Source organism: Oncorhynchus mykiss, chromosome 24 (assembly GCF_013265735.2).
Source record: "Oncorhynchus mykiss isolate Arlee chromosome 24, USDA_OmykA_1.1, whole genome shotgun sequence".
NCBI lineage: Eukaryota > Metazoa > Chordata > Actinopteri > Salmoniformes > Salmonidae > Oncorhynchus > Oncorhynchus mykiss.
In genome coordinates this window covers 8,907,272-8,922,741 of record NC_048588.1, presented here as the reverse complement: position 1 = coordinate 8,922,741, position 15,470 = coordinate 8,907,272, and the positions used below count along the sequence as shown (strand labels likewise).

Here is a 15,470-nt window from a genome sequence, read left to right as displayed (position 1 = left end):
GTGCGGTGGAGGAGATCTTTGTGGGCTGTACTCCGCCTTGTCTCAGGGTAGTAGGTTGGTGGTCTCTTGATATCCCTTTGATGGTGTGGGGGCTGTGCTTTGTCAAAGTGGGTGGGGTTATATCCTGCATGGTTGGTCTGTCCGGGGGTATTGTCAGACGGGACCACAGTGCCCCCCCCCCCCGTCTCAGTATCTACGCTACAGTAGTCTGTGTCAGGAGGCTAGGGTCAGTCAGTCCTATCTGGTGTAATTCTCCTGTCTTATCTGGTGTCCTCTGTGATCTTAAGTATGCTCCCTCTAATTCTCCCATCTCTCTCTCCCCTCCCGGAGGACCTGAGCCCTAGGGCCATGCCTCAGGACTACCTGGCCTGATGACTCCTGGCTGTCCCCATCCCCAGTCCACCTGGTCATGCTGCTGATCCAGTTTCTGTTGTTCTGCCTGTGGCTATGGAACTCTGATCTGTTCACCAGACGTGCTGAATGATCGGCAATTAAAACTAACTTTTACTCCTGAGGTGGTTATTATTTATGAACATTTGAACGTCTTGAAGAGTACTAATATAATCTCCACCGGGCACAACTAGAAGAGGACTGGCCAACCCTCAGAGCCTGGTTCCTCTCTAGGATTCTTCCTAGGTACCTGTCTTTCTAGGGAGTTTTTCAAAGCCACCCTGCTTCTACATCTGCACTGATTGCTCTTTGGAGGTTTAGTTTGGGTTTCTGAATTAGCAATTTGTGACAACTGCTGATGTAAAAAGGAATTTATAGATATATTTGATTGAATGACCAGCTATAGTAGATGTTTTCCACTTTATTATTAAGTGTCTTGCTAGTCTTCACTAGATGTTATTTTCTGCAATAGTCTTGGTCTGTGTCGTTTACTCTGGCTTGTGTTGTGTACACCTTGTTATACAAAAGATTGTAAGCCTTGAAAGCCATGGCTTTCAGGGGTAGATGCTACATTAGCATGTGTGAGTCAGACATTGGCAAAGATACAGTAGCTAGGATTCCTCTGTAAGTGGAAGAAAGTCATAACAAGAAAGCCTGCTTGACTCCTGTAGGTCAGCCACAAAGCTCCGCAATTCCTATGTTACCAAACCAAACCATATTTAACACAATGCACAATGTTCATAGTTCAGCAATTATTCCATCCGTTGTGTTGGCAACAGCACACACATTGTATGCTTAGGAAGCAACATTCACTGTTCAAGATTTTCTTAAAAATGAAGCAGAGACGTATTCTGTTAAAAATCGTACTAGAACTGAAAACCTATTACTTATTTATGCTTGATGTAAGGGATTACCAACAGGGGGCTATGCGTTCTATGGAAAACAATTAACAATGTGGAAGGAGTTGCATTATCTTAAAGAGAACGCATAGAGCCCCGAGTTGACTATCCCTTTCATACCATGGCTATAATTTAACACATTTTCCGGTATAAATATGTTCAAGTAGTACACAGCATTGTACGAGATCTTCAGTTTCTTGGCAATTTCTCGCATGGAATAGCCTTCATTTCTCAGAACAAGAATAGACTGATGAGTTTCAGAAGAAAGTTATTTGTTTCTGGTCATTTTGAGTCTGTAATCAAACCCACATCTGCTGATGCTCCAGATACTCAACTAGTCTAAAGAAGGCCAGAGTTATTGCTTCTTTAATCAGATCAACAGTTTTCAGCTATGCTAACATACTTGCAAAATGGTTTTCTAACGATCAATTAGCCTTTTAAAATGATACACTTGGATTAGCTAAAACAACATGCCATTGGAACACAGGAGTGATGATTGCTGATAATGGGTCTCTGCATGCCTACTATGTAGATGTTCCAGGAAAAAATCTGCCGTTTCCAGCTACAATAGTCATTAACAATATCTACACTGTATTTCTGATCATTTTTATGTTATTTTAATGGACAAAACAAGGACATTTCTAAGTGACCCCAAACTCTTGAACGGTGGTGTACATTTTATAAGCACCACCAACACAGTGAATGGGAAAAAGTATTTAAAGAGACCTCCCTCTGCAGGTGATTTGCTGAATGTTCAAGCCTAAATGAGGCCTGTGATTGGTTAATGACTTAACATTTTACTGTATAAAATGGGTCATATCATTAAAAATACCAGAGAGCCCTGTAAATATGAGGAGTATATTGAAGGGTATATTGTTCCAAACAATATGTCTAAAAATAAGCAAAATGAAAGAGGGTAGTTTTGAGATATTCATATTCATATTTTAAATGTTGAATAAATGAATGTGAACATTTGTATTTCAGAATCTAGACATACTCCATATGTTAGAACACACTATAAGGAGTATAATGACATCAAGATGTCTGTATCAGGTCTTTCAGGAGGCATATTTACCTAAAAAGGGCCTAAAATGGCCACTTTCATCATGATACATTTTTAAATAAAATGGTTTGTGATACAAATGTAATAATGTCAAACATCAAGCATGTCAAAGTTTCTATGTGAGAATTGCCAGAACAATCTGAGATACCAAAAATATTTCCCATTCCCGCTGGTGTGGAATCGCCCTTAGGTCTAAGTAGTCCATTAGGACATGTGTGCTCATGAATGTAATTTTAGCATTGGTGCAATGGTGAACCTGATGCAGTCGCTTTGACTTGCAGTAAGCACAGAAGAGTACATTAGTTTACACTGTGAAGTGTTTGCCCACATTGAGGCTGTGAAAATCCATCGTAGTCCGTCAAGGCCATTCCCGGCGCAAAAAAACCTTCAAACAAGATTATTCATAAATTACCACATATAGGACCTCAGTAGGTAGGTGAGATGAATGGGAAAAGCACTCTGCTGGAAACCTTACCCTCTTTACTGTGTAGGGAGAGGGATTTGTTATTTTCTTAGATGATAACTGTATTATTTGTTGAATTCACATTCAAAGCACCACAGAATTCCCCTAGTACCACTTACCATTCAACAATATGGATAAGTATGAATGCCGAATATCAAACACATTGGAAGTAGTAAAGCTGCATTAATAGTTAGGAAATCACGAGTTGATTTGAAGTGTTCTGATGTTTAAAAGCCATAAAATGTTTACTAAAACAAAAGTACATGCCATTTCCACAAAAAATCTACATCGGTTGCCAAAATGACACATGGGGACCTCAGTTCTAGATTACAAAATGCATTTGTTACCCATTTTCAAAGATGTAATTGTTTCATCTGAAACAGCTGATGATTTCCCTCATTAATATTTATGCAAGTGCTCAGCGAGGATGACTGCCTCACCGTCATGAATATTCAATAGGGCCCAGCCAACAGTAGAGGACCCACTGCGTTCTGCACCCTATTGCAATACAGCAGTGATCAATCCTGAGGTAGCCTTCCAATGGACACCTCTCATAAGTAAGTCAGTGCATATATAATTTGCTGAGTTGGTCAATTATTCAAAGAGCTTTTAAATAATGCAAGGGCACAGTATCAATCGAAGCAGATTTTCAGCAGCAGAGTTTTGTCCAGTTGATCAACTTTTTTGATCAACATTTTGGAGGTGAATAAGGAGTAATCTAAACTAAATAATACATTATATGGTTTAACTAGGTATTGCCTGGCCAACAGTAAAGTACAGTAATTCAAAAACAGTGACAACTTGGAAGTAGAACTTTCTCCAGCCATTAAAGCTAAACCCAAATGAATATTCTGCACAAAACTCATTTCTAGAGGGTTAATTCATGAAAATGATTCAGACAACTTTTCCTGGAGGGAGTGGGTGATATAGATCTATTCCCTTGGCTTTGTCCCTGAACCCCTGGTTTGATTTGAACATCATGGCACATGTCCTTTCCTGTTGATATTTTAATGAGGACTAATGCCCAAAGATCTCTCTCTGTGTCTCTGTAGACCTTACAGAGACTAATATCATTTGAGAGATTGAATTACCCGGTGTGGCTTGGGATCCATTTCATCGGCGATAAGGACACGCACAAAGCCACGTGTCTTTAGAGAAAGTAATTCAAACCACATTGGAATAGCAAATTCGCTACAGACATAGCAGTTCACCTTGAAACAACGTTTCTCTGGCTTTGGTGCATGGATTTTTCTCTGGTCAGGAGTCAGAATTCCAGTATTAATAAAACAACAACATAAAAACACATCAGCAAAACCAGTTTAAAACAAGGTTATAGTGGCCACCTTGCTCAGAGAACTGATGACTCAAACCACCAGGGTTGTATTTTCTCTTTCAGATCAGGAGTATTATCAGTCTGGCCCAAACACACATTTACTGTTGTGGACAGTTTTTTTTACAGGCACTGAGTCCACAGTCCACCTGGTCACCTTCTCCATAGCTGATAACAGAGGAGAGACATGCTCGGATTGCCCTGACATGGCTGAGAGAGGACCACGGCAGTCTTCGTAATATGTTCGCTCCATTGTCCAGTTTGGGACTATAGCTAGCTAGGGCCCGGGGAGGACGGGTGCAGGGCTGCCTCTCAGACGCATGATATGATTGTGTGAGCCAGGACGTGGAGCGCTGCAGATGGAGCCTGAGTGGGGCAACCTTCCAGAGAACCAGGGACCCTGTCTAGTATTCGCAATCCCCCAGGTGGTGTAGGGGAGTGCTGGGGCTGCTAGTGACAGATGGGTATGGCTGGTTCATCTGATTCAGATGGTACACTACAGCTGTCTCAGGCCCAGCCAGGGAGCCTAGAGTGGGGAGACTAGCACCGGCAGCACATAGCCCACTGTCTTACCAGGCACAGGGAGGGAGGATGATTAGTAGGACAAGCTCAGCAGTCAACCGGGATTGACAGGCACCTGCAAGGCTTTACAGCCACTCTGTGTGATGAGACGGCTTGCTCCCACACAGCAGACGGCAACACACAGACTTAGTCAGGGAGGAAACCAGGGGGAAGCTCAGTTAAATAATCAACATATTTTGCTTCTCTCCCTTATTCTATCCCTAAGTCCCTCTATCCTACCTGTCTTGAATACTTATCTGAGAGTACTAGAGATTTGATACCGATACGGTGGTGATCCCACAGTAGTTTCTAGCTAATTATTTGACCTACCTCTCCACTCTTTCAGAGCAGTACTAAATTAAAGGAAGGTTAGAAGGACGGAAGGAATGAAAGAAAAAACAAACGAAGGAAAGAAGAAGAAAGGACCACAGGAAGGAAGGGAAAAACCAAAGAAAGAAGGAAGGAGGACAGTTACAGTATGAAGAGTCCTTAGACAGGGCCAGAGACAGCTGGCTAATACCATGTCTGCCATGTTGAGTATGCTCAGAGATTCTAGCCACAGGGAACCATGGAGACATAACACACTAGCCAGGAAAACCTTAGAGGAATAAGTGTCCAATCCTTCATCCTAACCACATGCTTACTGTGAATCTATAATACGTATATAATATAATACTTGCAACAGGAAACCTGTCTTTTTAGCAATAAAGTCCATGAGATGGCTGCAATAGTTTTATGCAGATCTAAAGTAAACAATGTGCAGCCTGAAATTGGTGCATGGGATGCATGCAATGAACGTAATGCAACTGCAAGCTGCTGTATTCCAAAACGTGTTAAAAATCACCCTTCCATCCATGTGAAATTGTGTTGTTTTGGGAAACAGAAGATGTCACCATAAGGGAATTATAATGTGACCATCCCACCACAATTGATAAATTTACTCAAACCACTGTAAGTGAGCTTTGATCAAAGTGAGAAATATAGCCATCATCCTTATGATTAAGAAACAAATTAATAATGTATTATTTTTGATAGATGGTAACATGTGACCAGTTTGTTTATTCATGCTTTGGGCTTTGGTAATGTCAAAAGGATTGAATGACGTATAGTAAATGGTCCATACAGAGGCATTGCAGTTTTAGTGTAATTTTTACGTGGTGCAACATGGTGTCATTAGAATGTCAAAATAGTGACATTTAACCATTGCATTTATATGTAACTTGGCTGACATACTGTACTATTTATATCCTATGTCAGGTTTACAACTGTTGTTGGCTACATATTGGTGATGCCTACGTTACAATGAAAACATACAGGCACCATCTCACAATTGTTTCCTTACTCTGTCACTAGGGGTACTGTATGTCTTCATCTCAGAACTACAATTTCAGTCACATCCTTTACCTACAGTAGCACATGTCCATGTGTCATACTTTTTTTTAGCAAATATTCCTGGGGAAAAGAGGCGGGCCTCATCGTCCTCAGCCCCACATCCTTGTACGGGCGACATAATAGAAGCGGACACAGGTGTCAAAGACGAGGCCTAGAGCCATTTTATTTAACACAAACCCCTGACGTCTGGGGCCCAGGCAATCCCGCTAGAGAAGGTCTACTTAGCAAAAGTGAGCAATGCTCTGGGCTCCAGTGCATACTATGACCACCACAGAGCCTGGAATAAGGGAAGGTGCCCCTCTGCACAAAATCGCCTTGAGTACTACTTGTACATTGACCAAAATAAAACTTCCTGGTTTAAAGTAAAAGTTTCTTAACTACAAGGTAAGAGTGATATCATATGCATGAGTAACTATAGTACTGTATATGTGCTTTAGATAAAGTTAACCCTATCATCACAGGTAACATACCATCAACATCACAATAATAGGATCTCAAACTAAGTCTCTGCCCCTAGTTCCCCATCAAACATGACTATGAATAACACTTTTGATTTGACCAAATCAATCCCAATTAAACAGCTTGAAATGCAACATACAAAGAGAATGTTCCTCTTCGTGTGAAGTACTGTACACAGGAGAGGGAAGCATAAATGAAAGAGCAGGAACGTCATGTAATGCTGAGTGGTGAGTACAGTGAGGAGTTGTTGTCTTACTGTGTCTCTTGGGAAGTCCCTGCACACCCAGGAGGATCACTTGCCCCCATTTCCCCTCTGGCACACAAACAGGTTTAAAGAGCTCTCCCACTTACCTAGAACAAGGAAAAGGGAGAACAACATAAATGATGCTGCACTGAAACAGTGAATCAAGATACAGTGCCTTGCGAAAGTATTCGGCCCCCTTGAACTTTGCGACCTTTTGCCACATTTCAGGCCTCAAACATAAATATATAAAACTCTATTTTTTTGTGAAGAATCAACAACAAGTGGGACACAATCATGAGGTGGAACGACATTTATTGGATATTTCAAACTTTTTTAACAAATCAAAAACTGAAAAATTGGGCGTGCAAAATTATTCAGCCCCTTTACTTTCAGTGCAGCAAACTCGCTCCAGAAGTTCAGTGAGGATCTCTGAATGATCCAATGTTGACCTAAATGACTAATGATGATAAATACAATCCACCTGTGTGTAATCAAGTCTCCGTATAAATGCACCTGCACTGTGATAGTCTCAGAGGTCCGTTAAAAGCGCAGAGAGCATCATGAAGAACAAGAAACACACCAGGCAGGTCCGAGATACTGTTGTGAAGAAGTTTAAAGCCGGATTTGGATACAAAAAGATTTCCCAAGCTTTAAACATCCCAAGGAGCACTGTGCAAGCGATAATATTGAAATGGAAGGAGTATCAGACCACTGCAAATCTACCAAGACCTGGCCGTCCCTCTAAACTTTCAGCTCATACAAGGAGAAGACTGATCAGAGATGCAGCCAAGAGGCCCATGATCACTCTGGATGAACTGCAGAGATCTACAGCTGAGGTGGGAGACTCTGTCCATAGGACAACAATCAGTCGTATATTGCACAAATCTGGCCTTTATGGAAGAGTGGCAAGAAGAAAGCCATTTCTTAAAGATATCCATAAAAAGTGTTGTTTAAAGTTTGCCACAAGCCACCTGGGAGACACACCAAACATGTGGAAGAAGGTGCTCTGGTCAGATTAAACCAAAATTGAACTTTTTGGCAACAATGCAAAACGTTATGTTTGGCGTAAAAGCAACACAGCTCATCACCCTGAACACACCATCTCCACTGTCAAACATGGTGGTGGCAGCATCATGGTTTGGGCCTGCTTTTCTTCAGCAGGGACAGGGAAGATGGTTAAAATTGATGGGAAGATGGATGGAGCCAAATACAGGACCATTCTGGAAGAAAACCTGATGGAGTCTGCAAAAGACCTGAGACTGGGACGGAGATTTGTCTTCCAACAAGACAATGATCCAAAACATAAAGCAAAATCTACAATGGAATGGTTCAAAAATAAACATATCCAGGTGTTAGAATGGCCAAGTCAAAGTCCAGACCTGAATCCAATCGAGAATCTGTGGAAAGAACTGAAAACTGCTGTTCACAAATGCTCTCCATCCAACCTCACTGAGCTTGAGCTGTTTTGCAAGGAGGAATGGGAAAAAATATCAGTCTCTCGATGTGCAAAACTGATAGAGACATACCCCAAGCGACTTACAGCTGTAATCGCAGCAAAAGGTGGCGCTACAAAGTATTAACTTAAGGGGGCTGAATAATTTTGCACGCCCAATTTTTCAGTTTTTGATTTGTTAAAAAAGTTTGAAATATCCAATAAATGTCGTTCCACTTCATAATTGTGTCCCACTTGTTGTTGATTCTTCACAAAAAAATACAGTTTTATATCTTTATGTTTGAAGCCTGAAATGTGGCAAAAGGTTGCAAAGTTCAAGTGGGCCGAATACTTTCGCAAGGCACTGTACATATTTTTCTGAGTTGGGTTTGGTAGACTGGAGGAGATGCATTCATTTAAGCAGTTACCACCTAGAGGACAACAAAGTGTTCAACACACAACTAACACACAATCACAATTTAACAGAAAGGGAAGCATAGAATAATTGTCTCTTTGAAACCCAAACATGGTCAGATATAAACTAAGAACTAGCCTAAACCCAATGAGCAAGGTCTCCCCCAAAAGAGGTGTCCTTTGAGGACTACAAAGAATTTGAGTATGAGAGAGAGCCTCTATATGTGAGCGACACAATCTACATATATTTCTAAGAGAGCTGGAGCGCCCCTATCCAATTCAAGCCATTCCATTATTCAAACCCAGCACTGATTCTTTGTCAATCTTAGGCAGAAATCAATCATTTCCAGAAGGCATCTTTGTTTTGGACCTTCATTTGGATTTCAAATGACTTTGGCTGACAGGCATCCTGGACATTTTCTCCCATTCCATGTTAATCTATGCATCTTCAGTAAGAGGGTTGACGTACTGACTGATAAATAGGAACAGACACAGGCGACAGTGACCTAGGATGTCTGAAACACCTCTGAAGCCTGAATGAATGTAAAACAGCAACAACACACACAGACTGATCCGCTGCCAAAACGCCAGCTCCTCAAAGTTTGTGCTGATTAATATATTTGTTTGGATGTGCCGTCTTCCCCTTGATACTCAAGCTCCTGTTGTTTTATAAAGCCTGTCAGTGAAATGCATTAAAACTCGACTCTCAACTCAAAGCATGGGGAGTCAAATGTAAATGGGCTCGCCGGGAACAAACTGAGTGGAGTGACTATATCCCAACTGCATTCTTTTTACAACATGACTACAGATCCTTTTCTCCTTACAGGAACTAAGCCTCTGTAAATTAAACGCAAATCGAGTGGCAGAACAAACCCGTCTATTTGAAATGTTCTATATGTGTTTCGCACTTTAATATCCCATTTGGATTTGTGATTCTCTATGACACCACAACAATGACAACCTGGAAGTGATGCATTTGGCGGCTTATTATCCACCTATCAAGACAGCAAAAGCGTTCCATAGCAATTTCAAGTTGGATAACACAAAATAGCATAAATGTACCCAAACAAAAGCAGAGTCGTTTGTTATGTATCTCAGGAACCATGTTACAAATGTTAATGGCGGATTAAAAAATATTTCAACTTAGAAGTGAGATAGCAATGTAGCATTATGTCATATTCAGTACACGCTAGAGAGCAAACAGACCTTTCAAAGAAGTTATTAAGCCTAGCCGCAGGAAGTAGGGGTGCTGAGGGTGCTGCAGCACCCCTTGAGAAATATATATTTATTTAAATAGTTCAAAAAAAAATCTGGAGCACGAGGGCTTTATTACTCCTGTATTAGGAGAGACAAATACTCCTCTGCAGAGTGGAGAAATTGTACTACTCATCAACCACCCCCTCTCCCACAACGGATCAGGTGAACTCAGGTGAAAGCTATGATCCTTTATTGATTTCACTTGTTAAATCCACTTCAATCCGTGTAGATAAAGGGGAGAAGGCATGTTAAATAATAATTTTTAAGCCTTTAGTCCAGGGATCATCAACTAGACTTAGCAGCAGGACGATATTTTCGTGAGCGGATGGTCGGGGGCCGGAACAAAGTTACAAATTATTTGTAGACTGCAATTTGACCACAAGAATCCCAAACAGATATAATATTTGACCAAAACATGATCATATCAAACCTTGCATACATTTGTATATGATACAAATGTTTTTACAATCTTATGTCCAACAATGGAAAAGAATGGAAAAGAAACACATATATATATATATATATATATATATATATATATATATATATATATATATATATATATACACACATACATACATACACATATATATATATATACACACAGTACCAGTCAAAAGTTTGGACACACCTTTTTATTTATTTTTACTATTTTCTACATTGTAGAATAATAGCGAAGACATCAAAACTATTAAATAACATATTGAATCATGTAGTAACCAAAAAAAAGAGTTCAACAAATCAAAATATATTTCATATTTGAGATTCATCAAAGTAGCCACCCTTTGCATTGATGACAGCTTTCAGAATGTCTTTCCTTTTAAATGCGTTTGAGTCAATCAGCTGTGTTGTGACAAGGTAGGGGTGGTTTACAGAAGATAGCCCTATTTGGTAAAAGACCAATTCAAGGCACACTTAACCAGCATTATTTACCACAGCATTCTGCAGTGATACACCTTCCCATCTGGTTTGCGCTTAGTGGGACTATCATTTGTTTTTCCAACAGGACAATGACCCAACTCCCCCCCAGGCTGTGTAAGGGCTATTTGACCAAGGAGAGTGATGGAGTGCTGCATCAGATGACCTGGACTCCACAATCACCTGACCTCAACCCAATTGGGATTGTTTGGGATGAGTTGGACGGCAGAGTGAAGGAAAAGCAGCCAACAAGTGCTCAGCATGTGTGGGAACTCCTTCAAGACGGTTGGAAAAGCATTCCAGGTGAAGCTGGTTGAGAGAATACCAAGAGTATGCAAAGTTGTCTTCAAGGCAAAGGGTGGCGTCTTAAAGAATCTTAAATATAAAATAGATTTAGATTTGTTTAACACTTTTTTGGTTACTACGTGATTCCATGTGTTATTTCATAGTTCTGATGTCTTCACTATTGTTAGACAATGTAGAAAATAGTAAAAATAAAGAAGATCCCTTGAATGAGTAGGTGTTTCCAAACTTTTGAATGGTACTGTATTTAAACAAGGTATCTGTTTATTTACTTTTTATAGGTTTGCTAACATTTCTAAAAACCTGTTTACGCTTTGTCATTATGGGCTATTGTGTGTAGATTGATGAGGAAGACGTTTCATTTAAACAGGGGTCTGAATACTTTCCGAATGCACTGTATATACACTACCGTTTAAAAGTTTGGGGTTACTCAGAAATGTCATTGTTTTGTCCATTAAAATAACTTAAAATTTATCAGAAATACAGTGTTGACATTGTTAATGTTGTAAATGACTATTGTAGCTGGAAAAGGCTGATTTTGAATGGAATATCTACATAGGCGTACAGAGTCTCACTATCAGCAACCTAAAAAAGCTAATCCAAGCAGATCATTTTAAAAGTCTAATTGATCATTAGAAAACCCAATTATGTTAGCACAGCTGAAAACTGTGGTGATGATTAAAGAAGCAATAAAACTGGCCTTCTTTAGACTAGTTGAGTGTTTGCAGCATCAGCATTTGTGGGTTCGATTACAGGCTCAAAATGGCCAGAAACAAATAACTTTCTTCTGAATATCATCAGTCTATTCATTCTTGTTTTGAGAAATTAAGGCTATTCCATGCGAAAAATTGCCAAGAAACTGAAGATCTTGTACAACGCTGTGTACTACTTCCTTCACATAACAGTGCAAACTGGCTCTAACCAGAATAGAAAGAGGAGTGGTAGGCCACGGTGCACAACTGAGCAAGACGACAAGTACATTAGAGTGTCTATTTCAAGAAAGAGACACCTCACAAGTCCTGGCAGCTTCATTAAATAGTACCCGCTAAACACCAGTATCACCATCAACAGAGAAGAGGTTACACCGGGATGCTGGCCTTCTAGGCAGAGTCCCTCTGTTCAGTGTCTGTGTTCTTTTGCCCATCTTAATCTTTTCTTTTTATTTCCTGAGTCTGAGATATGGCTTTCTCTTTGCAACTCTGCCTAGAAGGCCAGCATCCCAGAGTCGCAACTAGCCAGCATCCAGATACTCAACTAGTCTAAAGGCGGTCAGTTTTATTGCTTCTTTAATCAGAACAACAGTTTTCAGCTGTGCTAACATAATTGTAAAAGGGTTTTCTAATGATCAATTAGCCTTTTAAAATTATAAACTTGGATTAGCTAACAACGTGGCGGCAGGTAGCCTAGTGGTTAGAGCGTTGGACTAGTAACCGAAAGGTTGGAAGATCGAATCCCCGAGCTGACAAGGTCTGTCGTTCTGCCCCTGAACAAGGCAGTTAACCCACTGTTCCTAGGCCATCATTGAAAATAATAATTTGTTCTTAATTAACTGACTTGCCAAGTTAAATAAAGGTTTAACAATAAATGTCCTATTGGAACACCTACTCATTCAAGGGTTTTTCCTTATTTTCTACATTGTAGAATAATAGCGAAGACATCAAAACTATGAAATAAACATGGAATCATGTAGTAAACAAAAAAGTGTTAAACAAATAGCCACCCTTTGCCTTGATGGCAGCTTTGCACACTCTTGGCATTCTTTCAACCAGCTTCGTCATTGTGTCACCTGGAATGCATTTCAATTAACAGGTGTGCCTTGTTAAAAGTTCATTTGTGTAATTTCTTTCCTTCTTAATGCGTTTGAGCCAATCAGTTGTGTTGTGACAAGGTAGGGGGGTAAACAGAAGATAGCCCTATTTGGTAAAATACCAAGTCCATATTTTAGCAAGAACAGCTCACATAAGCAAAGAGAAGCGACAGTTCATCATTACTTTAATTTGTATTTAACCTTTATTTAACCAGAAAAGCCCATTGAGACCCAGAGTCTATATTTAAAGGGAGATCTGGCCAAGAAGGCAGCAACAATCAATTCATTAAATAATTAAAACATATAACACATGATCCAGCCTAAAAATAATTTACACTCCTCCGTAAACAGTCTCCCATCAATATTTTAAATTCATTCAGTGGCACTAACATATCTAGATGAAGCATGGATTGTAGAATATTCCATGTCTTTGGTGCACAAGAAGAGAAGGTAGTCTTGCCTAATACTGTGCATGTCCTGGGGACTTTAAGTAGTAACCACCTAGCAGACTGAGTATGGTAACTGGTGGTGGTGAAGCAGACCAGATTACAAAGGTAAAGATGGAGTTTACCCAAAAGGGCTTTGTAGATGAACACATATAAATGTATCTTTCTGCTCATATAAAGTGAGGTCCAACCTACCATTTGGTACAAGGTGCAATGGTGGATAAGTGACTTGGCATTTTTAATAAAGCGCAAGGATGCATGATAAACGGAGTCCAGTCTCTGTAAGATGGAGGAGGTTGCATGCATATGTAACCGATGTGAACGCTAACTAGCTAGCCATTTCACATTGGTTACAACAAGTCACCATAATCAATTACAAAGAGAAAAGTGGCCCGAACAAGCTTCTTTCTAGCCATAAGCGGGAAGCAAGCCTTATTACGAAACGAAAAACCCAATTTCAATTTAAGCTTTGTCCCAAGATAATCCACATGAACTTTAAAGGACAACTTGTCATCCAAACATATACCTAGGTATTTGTAGGATGACACTTTTTCAATGGATAAGCCACCAGATGTGACAATGCTAACCTTCTCTGGCAGAGTTCTAGCTCTGGTAAAGGCCATGAATTTAGTTTTTTGTACATTCAAGACCAGTATGAGACCATAGAGGGAGGCCTGCAGTGACTGAAAAGAAGTCTGGAGCTCTTCAACAGACTGAATCAGAAGGAGCACATGAATATATGACTGTATCATCTGCATATAGATGCAACTTTGCTGGTTGCATCCCATTTCCAAAATCATTAATAAAAATTGAGAACAACACAGGAGCTAAAATGGAACCCTGGGGCACAACCTCTATTCATCTCAAGAAAGATAGACTTGTGATTGTCAGTATATACACATTGGGTTCTGCCCCTTCACTGAGACCAACGTTTGAGTCTAGCTAGCAACAATTCATGGTCAACTGAATCAAAAACCTTTAAAAATCCAAACAGAGCAGCAATGTTGCTTTTTACCAAGTGCATTATTTGAGCTCGTCAGTCTGTGTTGGTAATCCTGTTGAATACAGCTCTTTTTATGTATTGTGTAATGGAGCTGCATAAATGTTGCTCTCCAGTTTCTGGAGGATCAACCTTTGAAATCAGTGGAATTACAGTATGATAGCCAAAGAGATGGAGAAAACACCTGTCTCCGGATTACATCTTCAAATTAAGGGCAACCATGGTATGGTATTCCTGACAGGGAGAGGCGTCCATCATGCATGATGATGTATACAGGTCAGATAACTAGCTACATTTTCAGATATTACACATTTCTAATTTTGACAGAAAGTAGTTTAATTTCAAGCTAAAGTGTACTGTTAGCTAGCTAGCTAATGTTAGCTGGCTGGCTCGTTAGCTAACGTTACGTGACGTGTGTGATCTTAACTTCTCTGGGGTAGAGGGCAGAATTGAGAATTTTGGATGAAAAGCGTGCCCAAATTAAGCCATAAAAGCTAGAATATGCATATAGTTAGTAGATTTTGATAGACAACACTCTGAAGTTTCTCAAACTGTTTGAATGATGCCTGTGAGTATAACAGAACTCATATGGCAGGCAAAAAACTGAGAAAAAAATCCGACCAGGAAGTGGGAAATCTGAGGTTTCTAGTTTTTGAACTCAGCACCTATCGAATACACAGTGGGATATTGGTCATTTTGCACTTCCTAAGGCTTCCACTAGATGTCAACAGTCTTTAGAAACTTGTTTGATGGTTCTACTATAAAGGAGGGTGGAATGAGAGGGGATTGAGTCAGAGGTCTGCCAAAAGCCACAAGCTCATTCTCGCGCGCTCACGTGAAAGGTAGCTGCGATCCACTTAATTTCTGAAGACAAAGGAATTCTCCGGTTGGAATATTATTGAAGATTTATGTTAAAAACATCCTAAAGATTGATTCCATACGTAACATTACACCTGGTTGGTTACCTCCCAGCATTGTGGCATTGTTAGCACTTTGTACATTGTTGATGAACTAGCTAACATTAGCTGGCTGGCTCGTTAGTTAACATTACGTGACTTGTGTGATCTGAAATGTTGTTTACCTAGCTAGGTT

The 15,470-nt window shown here is 40.1% G+C and overlaps 1 protein-coding gene across 3 annotated transcripts in view; it reads right to left on the bottom strand.

The window, feature by feature from the left end:
• Positions 1-15,470, bottom strand: part of LOC110503312 (limbic system-associated membrane protein) — a 1,017,495-nt gene that overhangs the window by 350,147 nt on the left and 651,878 nt on the right. The window lies entirely within an intron of this gene.